The 12375-nt window shown below is 40.9% G+C and overlaps 1 protein-coding gene across 2 annotated transcripts in view; it reads left to right on the forward strand.

The window, feature by feature from the left end:
• Positions 1 to 9026: 9026 nt before the first annotated feature.
• The window catches only part of TMEM150B (transmembrane protein 150B), a 69002-nt gene continuing 65653 nt past the window's right edge, over positions 9027 to 12375 (forward strand). Inside the window, exon 1 of one of the 2 annotated variants that reach the window (XM_056542300.1) lies at positions 9027 to 9249. The gene's annotated coding sequence lies outside the window, so the exon portion shown is untranslated. The remainder of the gene's footprint in view (positions 9250 to 12375) is intronic. The other variant, XM_056542298.1, reaches the window with a different exon arrangement.

Raw genomic sequence — 12375 nt, forward strand, 5'->3', positions numbered from 1 at the left:
GGGGTGTGGGATGATGACAAGGGGATGATGAAGTGGGGGTGTGGGATAATGACAAGGGGGATGATGAAGAGGGGGTGTGGGTTCATGACAAGGGGATGATGAAGGGCGGTGTGGGTTGATGACAAGGGGATGATGAAGGGGGTGTGTGGGATGATGACAAGGGGATGATGAAGGAGGGGGGGTGTGGGATGATGACAAGGGGATGATGAAGGGGGGGTGTGGGATGATGACAAGGGGATGATGAAATGGGGGTGTGGGATAGTGACAAGGGGGATGATGAAGGGGGGTGTGGGATGATGACAAGGGGATGATGAAGTGGGGGTGTGGGATAATGACAAGGGGGATGATGAAGGGGGGGGGTGGGATGATGACAAGGGGATGATGAAGTGGGGGTGTGGGATAATGACAAGGGGGATGATGAAGGAGGGGGTGTGGGATGATGACAAGGGGATGATGAAGGGGGGGTGTGGGATGATGACAAGGGGATGATGAAGTGGGGGTGTGGGATGATGACAAGGGGATGATGAAGGGGGGTGTGGGATGATGACAAGGGGATGATGAAGTGGGGGTGTGGGTTGATGACAAGGGGATGATGACAGGCGGTGATGATGAAGGGGGGATGATGACAGGCGGTGATGATGAAGGGGGGATGAGGACAGGGTGATGATGATGACGGTGTTAATGACGGGGGTCTGGATGATGACAGGGGGGATGATGTATTTCCCACCCTAGGCTTATACTCGGGATATGGGATTTTGGGGTGAAATTAGGGGCCTCAGCTTATATTCGGGTCGGCTTATACTCGAGTATATACGGTATGTTGTTTTTTGCGTCAAGAGTTATTCCTATGGGCCGGGTCTTTTCCAAAAGATTATATTTTGCTACCAGGGGTTTTAAATCCTAAATGTCACATTAAACTGGATGCCCCTTTGACTTGTCACTATGGTTATAGTTTTTAATTGATTTTAATGGTTCTTCAGTGTGGCAGGCTGAATTTTTGGACTGTGAAGCACTGGGTGTTTTTACAGATTCTGCAGGGTCATTTGGTTTTGGTGCATTTTTTCAAGGTCACTGGTCAGCTGATCCTTGGCCTCTGTCATGGGTGGAGGTGGGTTTCACTTCCAATATTGTTTTATTAGAGTTATTTCCTGTAGTTGTTGCATTGGTGATTTGGGGTTTTCACTTTAATGATCCCAGAATTATTGTTCTCACAGATAACAAAGGAGTTGCTTTTGCTTTGAATTGGTTGTCCTCCAAATCTGTCCCAGTAGCGAGATTATTAAGACATTTACTGCTGGTTTGTTTAAAGTTAAATGTTTGGGTTAAGGAGGTTTACATTAAAGGTTATACTAATGATGTAGCTGACGCTTTATCTCTTGGTCAGTTTCACAGGTTCTATCAGCTTTGCCCGGGTGCAGACAAAGAAGGTGTCCCATGTCCGGCACACTTATGGAGTCTGGTTTTGGATTGATTCATCAATATGCTCAGCTATCTGGTCCTCTTACTGTAAGTCCTGGTCTTTATGGTGCGAATTTTGTGTCTCTAATGGAGTAGACATTTCAGTAGCTGAGGTAGGTAGTGCGTCAATGTTTTTGTCGGTTTGCCTATCTAAAGGTTGGTCACATAGTCATGTCAATAGTGTTCTAGCAGGTATGAGCCCCCTCTCCCCCCCCCTCTCTTTTCCCTATAGTAGTAGTAAGTTTAAAAAATCTATACATATACAGTTATGAGGAAAATTACTTACACTTGTGCTGAGTTTCTATTTGCAGGCCGGCTGTTGCTGGGCAGGATATACTGGACAGCTGATTGGTCAGCATGGTTTCGGTATAAAGGAGAAAAGGTTTTAAAAGAAGCAGGAGCGATTCCCGCAGCTCAGTCGGCGTGTCAAGACCCAAGAAGTGTGCCCTATCACCCCCTCTCCCCCCCGTCACGGTCTGTTTTTGAGGGACATCGCCCGTTTATTATCGAGTCGGACAGTTTTGGTTTTTGTTGGTTTATTTATCTTAATTAACATGGGGATTCACCCAGACTGGTCTGGGCGGACAGTGTTATTTAGTGGTATATATTACTTTTAATGATATGGTTATTCTCTGCTTTGCTGATGTTTAAGAGTTATTAGTTTTATTAAATTATGGTTTTATTAATACATTTATTTATTTAGTTTATTTAATTATTTATTTATTTATTTATTATTCCTCAATAAAGACTATGGCCTTTTATTTCCATACAATGTTGTCTGTGTAGTTATTTCACGGTTTTGGGGGGATTGGGGGGTCTCATTCCATGAATTTGATGCCATGTTGTTTTTTTTTTTTTATCATGTTTAACATCTACTCCTTGAAAGGAGTCATCAGTTTCTGTACCTTCTAATCTAACATGCCATATATGTTTAGTCACTCAGATAATATCAAATACTTGCTACAATCCACTTGTGAGTGTCATGTCAGTGTACCACTGTCTGCTCATTTTCATTATCTCCATTTGCGTCTGCTCCAATAAGTAAAGTATTAAATTGTTCAGTATGCCCACTTCTACAGATCTATCCCCAAAACATGAAGAGCCTGACCCCTCTACCTTTTGTATACATGGTGATGAAGAGATGATGAGCATAAATGTTTACATTAATCACATTGTTTTGTGCCAATTTATGTGTAAAAAAGAAACAATCTTCCATTGACTTTACCCCATTAAGGACCAGGCCCATTTTGGTCTTAACCCCTTAACGACCAAGGACGTATATTTACGTCCTTGGCCGGCTCCAGCGATATAAAGCGGGGTCACGCGGTGACCCCGCGTCATATCGGGTCAGTCCTGGCATGTATCTGAAGCCGGAACCCGGGGCTAATAGCGCGCGGCAGCGATCGGGGTGTCGCGCGCTATTAACCCTTTAGACGCGGCGTTCAAAGTTGAACGCCGCGTCTAAAATGAAAGTGAAAGCTGCCCGGCTGCTCAGCAGGGCTGATCGGGACTACCGCAGTGAAAATGTGGTGTCCCGATCAGCTGGGACACGAGCGGAGGTCCTCTTACCTGCCTCCGGCGTGTCCCCTCGGTGATTGATGAGATGCAGGCTTGAGCAATCAACCGCCGATAAGGCTGATCATTGCAAAGCTATGGCTTTGCAGTGAACAGTGCTGGCAATCAGTGTGTGCAGTGTTATAGGTCCCTATGGGAGCTATAACACTGCAAAAAAAAAAAAGTGTAAAAAAAAAAAGTTAGTAAATGTGATTTAACCCTTTCCTTAATAAAAGTTCAAATCACCCCCCCCCCTTTTCCCATAAAAAAAAAAAACACCATGTCAATAAAAATAAATAAAAACATATGTGGTATCGCCGCATGTGTAAATATCCAAACTATAAAAATATATCATTAATTAAACCGCACGGTCAATGGCGTACGCGCAAAAACATTCCAAAGTCCAAAATAACGTATTTTTGGTCGCTTTTTATATCATGAAAAAATGAATAAAAAGCAATCAAAAAGTCATATCAATACAAAAATGGTACCGATAAAAACTTCAGATCACGGCGCAAAAAATTAGCCCTCATACCGACCCATATGCAGAAAAATAAAAAAGTTATAGGGGTCAGAAGATGACAATTTTAAACGTATACATTTTTCTGCATGTAGTTATGATTTTTTACAGAAGTACGACAAAATCAAACCTATATAAGTAGGGTATAATTTTAATCGTATAGAGCTGCAGAATAAAGGTAAGGTGTCATTTTTACCGAAAAATGTACTGCGTAGAAATGGAAGCCCCCAAAAGTTACAAAATGGCGTTTTTCTTCAATTTCGTCGCACAATGATTTTTTTTTCCGTTTTGCCGTCGATTTTTGGGTAAAATGACTGATGTCATTACAAAGTAGAATTGGTGGCACAAAAAATAAGCCATCATATGGATTTTTAGGTGCAAAATTGAAAGGGTTATGATTTTTAAAAGGGGAGGAGGAAAAAACGAAAGTGGAAAAAGGGGTTAAGGACCAAGCCCATTTTCACCTTAAGGACCAGAGCATTTTTTGCACATCTGACCACGGTTATTTTAAGCATTAATAACTCTGGGATGCTTTTACTTATGAATTTGATTCTGATATTGTTTTTTCGTGACATATTCTAATTTAACATAGTGGTAAATTTTCGTCGATACTTGCATTATTTCTTGGTGAAAAATTCCCAAATTTCATGAAAAATTCGCAAATTTAGCATTTTTCTAACTTTGAAGCTCTCTGCATGTAAAGAAAATATACATACCAAATAAATTTTATATTGATTCACATGTAAAATATGTCTACTTTATGTTGGCATTATAAAGTGGACATATTTTTTACTTTTGGAAGACATCAGAGGGCTTCAAAGTTCTGCTGCAATTTTCTAATTTTTCATGAAATTTTCAAAATCAGAATTTTTCAGGGACCAGTTCAGTTTTGAAGTAGAGTTGAAGGGCCTTCTTATTAGAAATACAGCATGAATGACCCCATTATAGAAACTGCACCCCTCAAAGTATTCAAAATGACATTCAGAAAGTTTGTTAACCCTTTAGATGTTCCACAGGAATAGCAGCAATGTGAAGGAGAAAATTCTAAATCTTCATTTTCATACACTCGCATGTTCTTGTAGAAGCCCCCCAAAATTTGTAACCCAATTCTCTTGAGTAAGGAAACACCTCATATGTGGATGTAAAGTGCTCTGTGGGTGCACTAGAGGGCTCAGTGAATTTTGCTCAAATGGTATTTGGGAGGCATGTTGCATTCACCCCTACCCCTTAATTCCCTGGTTGAACTTGATGGACATATGTCTTTTTTCGACCGTACTAACTATGTAACTATGTAACAGCAAAAAAAAAAAAAAAACTATTTTGGAAACTACACCCCTCAAGGCACGTAACAAAGGGGTACAGTGAGCCTTAACACCCCACAGGTATTTGACGACTTTTCATTAAAGTCAGATTGGGTAAATTAATTTTTAAATTTTTTGTTTTCACTAAAGTACAGTTTTTTTCCCCAAATTTACAATTTTTTACAAAGTGTTATGGGAGAAAATGCCCCCCAAAATTTGTAACCCCATTTCTTTGGGGTTATGGAAGTACCCCATGTTAGGACGTAAAATGATCTGCGATTGTAGTAATGCTCAGAAGAGAAGGAGTCATATTTGGCTTTTGGAAAGCAAATTATGCTGAAATGGTTTTAAGAGTGCATGTCCCATTTAGGAAGTCCCTATGCTGCCAGAACAAGAAATTACACCCCTCAAGGAACGTAACAATGGGTACAGTGAGCCTTAACACCCCACAGGTGTTTGACGACTTTTCGTTAAAGTCGGATTTGTAAATGAAAAAAAAAATGTTTTTACTAAAATGCAGTTTTTTTCCCCAAATTTAAAATGTTTACAAGGGGTAATAGGAGAAAATGCCACCCAAAATTTGTAACCCCATTTCTTCTGCGGATGGAAATACCCCATGTGTGGACGTCAAGTGCTGTGCTGGCGCACTACAATGCTCGAAAGAGTAGGAGCGCCATAGAGCTTTTGGAGAGAATTTGTTTGGAATGGAAGTCGGGGGCCATGTGCGTTTACAAACCCCCTGTGGTGCCAGAACAGTGGACCCCCCTCCCCCACATGTGACCCCATTTTGGAAACTACACCCTTAACAGCATTTAATAAGGGGTTCAGTGAGTATTTACACCCCACTGACGATTGACAGATCTTTGGAACAGTGGGCTGTGCAAATAAAAAGTAACATTTTTTATTTTCACGGACCACTGTTCCAAAAATTTGTCAGACACCTGTGGGGCGTAACTGCTCACTGTACCCCTTATTACATTACCTTAAGGGTGTAGGGCCACATGTGGGGTGGGGGTGTGCATTGTTCTGGCATCATGGGGGGTTTATAAACACACGTGGCCTTCAATTCTGGAAAAAATTTCTCTCCAAAAGCCCAATGGCGCTCCTTCTCTTCTGAGCATTATAGTTTGCCTGCTGAGCACTTTAGATCCACATATGGGGTAGGTTCTTGCTCAGAAGAAATGGGGTTACAAATTTTGGGGGTCTTTTTTCCCCATTTTCCCTTGTGAAAATGAAAAATTTAGGGTAACAACAGCATTTTAGTTAAATGCATTTTTTTTTCATTTTCCCATCCAACTTTAAAGGAAAACTGTCAGCTTGCTCCCCCCTCACTAACCAGCAGTACTGGCTGGTAGTGCGGGGGACGCTGATCAGTTTGATGCTTGCCGTGCCCGGATCCGCCCCGCCGTTCGGCCGTAATCTTATATTTTAGATTTTAGCCGGCCGGGCTAACTTGCACTCTGATGTCAGCGTTTTTGGCCGCAGCGCCGCCCAGCTCATCAATATTCCTCCCCTACCTCTGCCTCTCCCTCTTCAATACAGAGCGGGGAGAAGAGGGAGAGGCAGAGGGAGGGGAGGAATATTGATGAGCTGGGTGGCGCTGCGGCCAAAAACGCTGATGTCAGAGTGCCAGTTAGCCTGGCCGGAGCAAGTTAGCACCTAATTAACACATCCCGAAAAAAGAAGATTACGTCCGAATGGCAGGGAGGATCCGGGCACGGTAAGCATCAAACTGATCAGCATCCCCCGAACTACCAGCCAGTACCACTGGTTAGTGTGTGGAGAGCAAGCTGACAGTTTTTCTTTAATGAAAATTCATCAAACACCTGTGGGGTGTTAAGGCTCACTATACCTCTTGTTATCTTCCATGAGGGGTGTAGTTTCCAAAATGGGGTCACACGGGTATTTATTTTTTTGCGTTTATGTCAGAACCACTGTAAAATCAGCCACCCCTGTGCAAATCAGCAATTTAGGCCTCAGCTGTTTATGGTGCACTCTCACTCCTGAGCCTTGTTGTGCGTCCGCAGAGCATTTTACGCCCACATATGGGGTATTCAGTTTTTTTAACACTAACAGGCTGGTGTAGACCCCAACTTTTCCTTTTTATAAGGGGTAAAAGGAGAAAAAGCCCCCCAAAATTTGTAGTGCAATTTCTCCCGAGTACGGAAATACCCCATATGTGGCACTAAACTGTTTCCTTGAAATACGACAGGGCTCTGAAGTAAGAGAGCTCCATGCACATTTGAGGACTAAATTAGGGATTGCATAGGGGTGGACATATGGGTATTCTATGCCAGTGATTCCCAAACAGGGTGCTTCCAGCTGTTGCTAAACTTCCAGCATGCATGGACAGTCAGTGGCTGTCCGGAAATGCTGGGAGTTGTTGTTTTGCAACAGCTGGAGGCTCCGTTTTGGAAACACTGCCGTACGATACGTTTTTCATTTTTATTAGGGGGGGAGGGGGGACAATGTAAGGGGGTGTATATGTAGTGTTTTACCCTTTATTTTGTGTAGTGTAGTGTTTTTAGAGTACATTCGCACGGGCGGGGGTTTACAGTGAGTTTCCCGCTAGGAGTTTGTGCTGTGGTGGAAAATTTGCCGCAGCTCAAACTTGAAGCAGGAGACTCACTGTAAACCCGCCCGTGTGAATGTACCCTGTACATTCACATGGGGGGAGGGCAAACCTCCAGCTGTTGCAAAACTACAACTCCCAGCATGCACTGACAGACCATGCATGCTGGGAGTTGTATTTTTGCAACAGCTGGAGGCACACTGGTTGGAAAACCTTGAGTTTGGTTTATCGGGGGACTCTCTGATGAAGCGAGTAGCGAAACGGCATAGGGGAAGTGCGTGACAAGATCCATGTGAGTATAACAGCATGTCTCTGATCTGAGTGTGGCAATTTATTGCTTGTTCCTTGTCTATGGGGGATATGCTGGTGAGATGGGCATAGTAGCTACATCAGCTTCTCTTTCCTATTGCACCTTTTCCCCCCAATTTTCAGCTCCCACACCATATCACTGACATTGGCTTTGTTACACTCTATATCTCCTATAGTTTACATATTTTGCCTATCTATCTCTGTGTACCCTGTGGTATGATTAGGTAGTCTTATACCTTCATTCAATATATACTGTGACTGCATGTTCATTACTATATAATCACAGATCTTTTGGCATTCAAAGGAGAATAGCACATATCTGAGCTCAGCATATTTTTCTTGCTGGTGCAGATTTTTTAAATTATGTTTTACGTAATTGTATATGTCCAATAAATATTTTTTCATTTTATACTTACACATAATTTTTGGCTAGCATTCAAGCTTTCAGTCTTTGCACTTGTTTCCACCTTTGGATTCTGCTACTTATTGTACTATAAAGGGACAGTGCTAAAAGCATTAGAGGACAGCCTTGGTCCCTTCCTGAGTAGCTTAGTAATAGATCACATTAGGATGGACTACATTACTAAGCTACTGGGAAGGGTGGTCCCAAAATGTGTTACATACGTCTTGTGGAGTCCATGTCTTGATGGATCAGGGCTGTTTTGGTGGTGGAAGGTGGATCTAAACAATGCTAGGCAGGTGTTTTTAATGTTATAACTAAAAAAAAAAAGGTTTCACATTTTCAGTATAATTATGCCTTTATTATGGTGGTACTTGCCAAAATGTAGACTTTTTAAAAATTGTTTTATTAAACTTTTTTTTTTCTTTTCAAAAAGCACTTTAACACAATAAATAAAAGGAAAGAACAATTTCTAGGAAGTAAGACAAGTGTGGAAGGAAAAAGCAGGTATCGGGTCCACAAGAGGCCTTATAGACATGAAAAGTAAGTAGTCAGATCAGTAGAATTCAGCCAAAGGTCCGGTACTATATATATATAGCAACAATAGTACGCCTCACAGCACATCTATTATCATGACCTGGGAGGAAACAACATAAAAATGGAGAAGGAAAGAAGGGGAAAGGGGGGGGGGGGGTGATGGAAAGATGTCCTCAGATCCACCAGTTTTTCAGAAATGGGCACTACGTGAGAGTTACATGGGAGGGTGGCCCCTGACTTCCTGCTTAAGGTACCATGAGGTGTATTGAAAATATTCCTTGATGTTCAGTTGTGTGCTAAAGGGAAAAGTAGAAATTAAGCTATCACTCCACTTTCCTCTTCATGTACAATACAATTTTTCCATATATAGTTTACATGGGGAAGCGATAGGATCTATCTATTTTTCCAAATATAGACTTTATGGGTAATACGTTTGGAAGCCCATTGATAGTTGCAATGTTAAATGATAAAGGCATATCCAAGGAACGAGTTATTGTGCTACATCACCTACTTCTTGACAGGAAAGAAAACCTTTCTTCCCAGGTTGTGAAACAACAGTTGTGACAGGAGCACCAGGTTATACATTGAAGGCATCGAGGTTGGTGTAGCGAAGTCATCATTTGGTCCCCATCTTGGGTCACTTTGAAAAGATCATTAATCCAGTTGGATTTTCTTCTTCTGTCCATGAAAATGAAAACTCATTGTAAGGATGTTACTAAAATAGTTTTGAGGGTTTTCTTTATATTTTTATGCAAGTGGAAGTATTTGTTTTTTTTCCCCAAAATTAAATATTATTTATATAAATTGATATACGGTATATATATATATATATATATATATATATATATATATATATATATAGATATTATTGGGTGTCAGTGGTGGTCCCAGTGTGATCAGACTGTGGGTAGAACTGTGTTTCATTTATTTCTATATATATTCGGGGAGGTTTATCAAAACCTGTGCAAAGGAAAAGTTGCCCAGTTGCCCATAGCAACCAATCAGATCACTTCTTTCATTTTTCACAGGCCTTGTTAAAAATGAAAGAAGCAATCTGATTGGTTGCTATGGGCAACTGGGCAACTTTTCCTCTGCACAGGTTTTGATAAATCTCCCCCATTGAGCTTAAATGGAAAACTCTAAATGTAGTCTTGTGAATCTGGTTCCTTAGAACTCTGCTCTATGCAGATCTTTTATACGCTTCATACTTTGGTCTTTTCTTATCTATGCTGGCAACCATAAACGTAACTAATTCCACAAAACTCTTGCAAGACATTGGTTTATAGGGTAAAAGCCCCCATACACCTTTCTTATGCTAGCTGCATCTCCATTATATTGCAATTAGCCAAAAAAAAACTTCTGTATACACTATTATACTGTCATAAGAAACAAGTCGGCCATACGATAACTTACTTTAATAAAAATAATTTTATTTCATGCATTTTTTTAAATAAAGACTTCAATAAAAACACACAGTAAAGGCAGTATTAATTTATATTTATTAGTCAGGATAACCACTTCATTCACACTCACATATGATAACTATATAGGTCCCTGATCACAATCTCTATTTCATAATGTTACATTACCACAATCATAAATTAGCCTATAATAAATTCATATGATCCATGTAGAAAAACTTCATTACATAATAGCCCTTATTGTTAATATGCCAGAGATCACTGTACATACTACTCGAATAATGCACTAAAATTGCAGCTTATGATTTCAGGACCCCTGTGACAACCCCATTACATTAATCACACTTAATAGTACATACTTGTGTACATAGAATACATGATGTTTTGGGGACATTCACAATTTTAGACTTTTAATACACACTAATCCATGCCAACGAATATATAATGGGCTTTTATATAAAATCCAACCATCAGCAGTAAGATTTATGTTTTTTTGATATTCCCTTTTATGTAATATCAAAAAATACATAATATATGCATGTAGCTGAGGCAATAGCTGCTTCTTCCTACTGCCAGCCTCTTAACACCATTACTGGTGGGATTTTATATATGTACCTTGGGAGAATATATACACTCCCCTCTAAGCTAATTTAACACAATACCCCATGTTACCTCTCCAAACATCCCATTCCCCATAAAGACTCGAACACCATGGTTGGAAAAATGGGCTTCTCAGCCCGTTTATTAACACCATTATAAAACAGTATAAATATTATAAATAACAATATAAATAACATTATAAACATTGTCAAAAAAAAACAAAAAACATAAACTGTCAGAAATGATAAGAAGGGTCCCTGGATGCCTCAACTGTATCCAGAACATCACCAAAATCGGAGGCACTCTTAACCTTGGCCGCAACTCCCTGACCCAAGGGCATCCATTTCGCTTAGTGCCTGTTACCATCAAAACTCCTGGGGCCGTAACCACCACCAGGAGGCCCATTCTGTTCCATAACAACTGGCAAACTCATTTCCATAACCATAATTTTTTAACCATTAACACCTCCAAGGACCCTTAAACCTGCCATAGATGAAAGAGACTGACACCTCGCAAACTTTCATCCCACTACATCTGCACAGCCTTCTCAATACCCTCCTGCAATGCAAGAGTCCACAAATCCGATCCAATTGCACTCAGATGCATACCATCATCCAGCAAAAATTCACCCGGCTCACCCTCCAAATCCACACTGCGCACAACTATCCCTCCATTATGCCGAATAAAACGGCCTATCTCCTTATTTAATTTCACCCGGGCCTTGTTTAACCTGTATGCCCTCAGCCAACTCCCTGTCTATAACGCGGGGCCACACGTCATAGCGGGTTCGGCCCGGCACCTAGCAACAGCCAGAACCTGTGCCTAATAGCGCGCGGCACTGATCGCGGTGCCGTGTGCTATTAACCCTTTAGACGCGGCGTTCAAAGTTGAACGCCGTGTCTAAAGTGAAAGTAAACCATTGCCGGTTAGCTCAGGGGGCTGTTCGGGATCGCCGCAATGAATTTGCGGCATTCTGAACCGCTTGCAGAACAGCAGGAGGGTCCCTACCTGCCTCCTCGCTGTCCAATCACCGATTGACTGCTCAGTGCCGGAGATCCAGGCATGAGCAGTCAAGCGGCAGAATCATTGATCAATCTTTTCCTATGAGAAACCATTGATCAATGTAAAAGATCAGTGTGTGCAGTGTTATAGCCCCCTATGGGAGCTATAACACTGCAAAAAAAAGTGGAAAAAAAAGTGAATAAACATCATTTAACCCCTTCCCCAATAAAAGTTTGAATCACCCCCCTTTTCCCATAAAAAAAAAAAAACTGCGTGGTATCGCCGCATGCGGAAATGTCCGAATTCTAAAAAATATATTGTTAATTAAACCGCACGGTCAATGGCGTATGCGCAAAAAAATTCCAAAGTCCAAAATAGCGTATTTTTGGTCACTTTTTACATAATTAAAAAGTGAATAAAAAATGATCAAAAAGTCTGATCAATGCATAAATGGTACCGCTAAATACTTCAGATCATGGCGCAAAAATATTAGCCGTCATACCACCCCGTACGCGGAAAAAAAGTTATAGGGGTCAGAAGATGACAATTTTAAACATATACATTTTTCTGCATGTAGTTATGATTTTTTCCAGAAGTACGACAAAATCAAACCTATATAAGTAGGGTATCATTTTAATCGTATGGACCTACAGAATAAAGATAAGGTGTCATTTTTACCAAAAATTTACTGCTTAGAAACA

The sequence above is a fragment of the Hyla sarda genome, chromosome 10, assembly GCF_029499605.1.
Source record: "Hyla sarda isolate aHylSar1 chromosome 10, aHylSar1.hap1, whole genome shotgun sequence".
NCBI lineage: Eukaryota > Metazoa > Chordata > Amphibia > Anura > Hylidae > Hyla > Hyla sarda.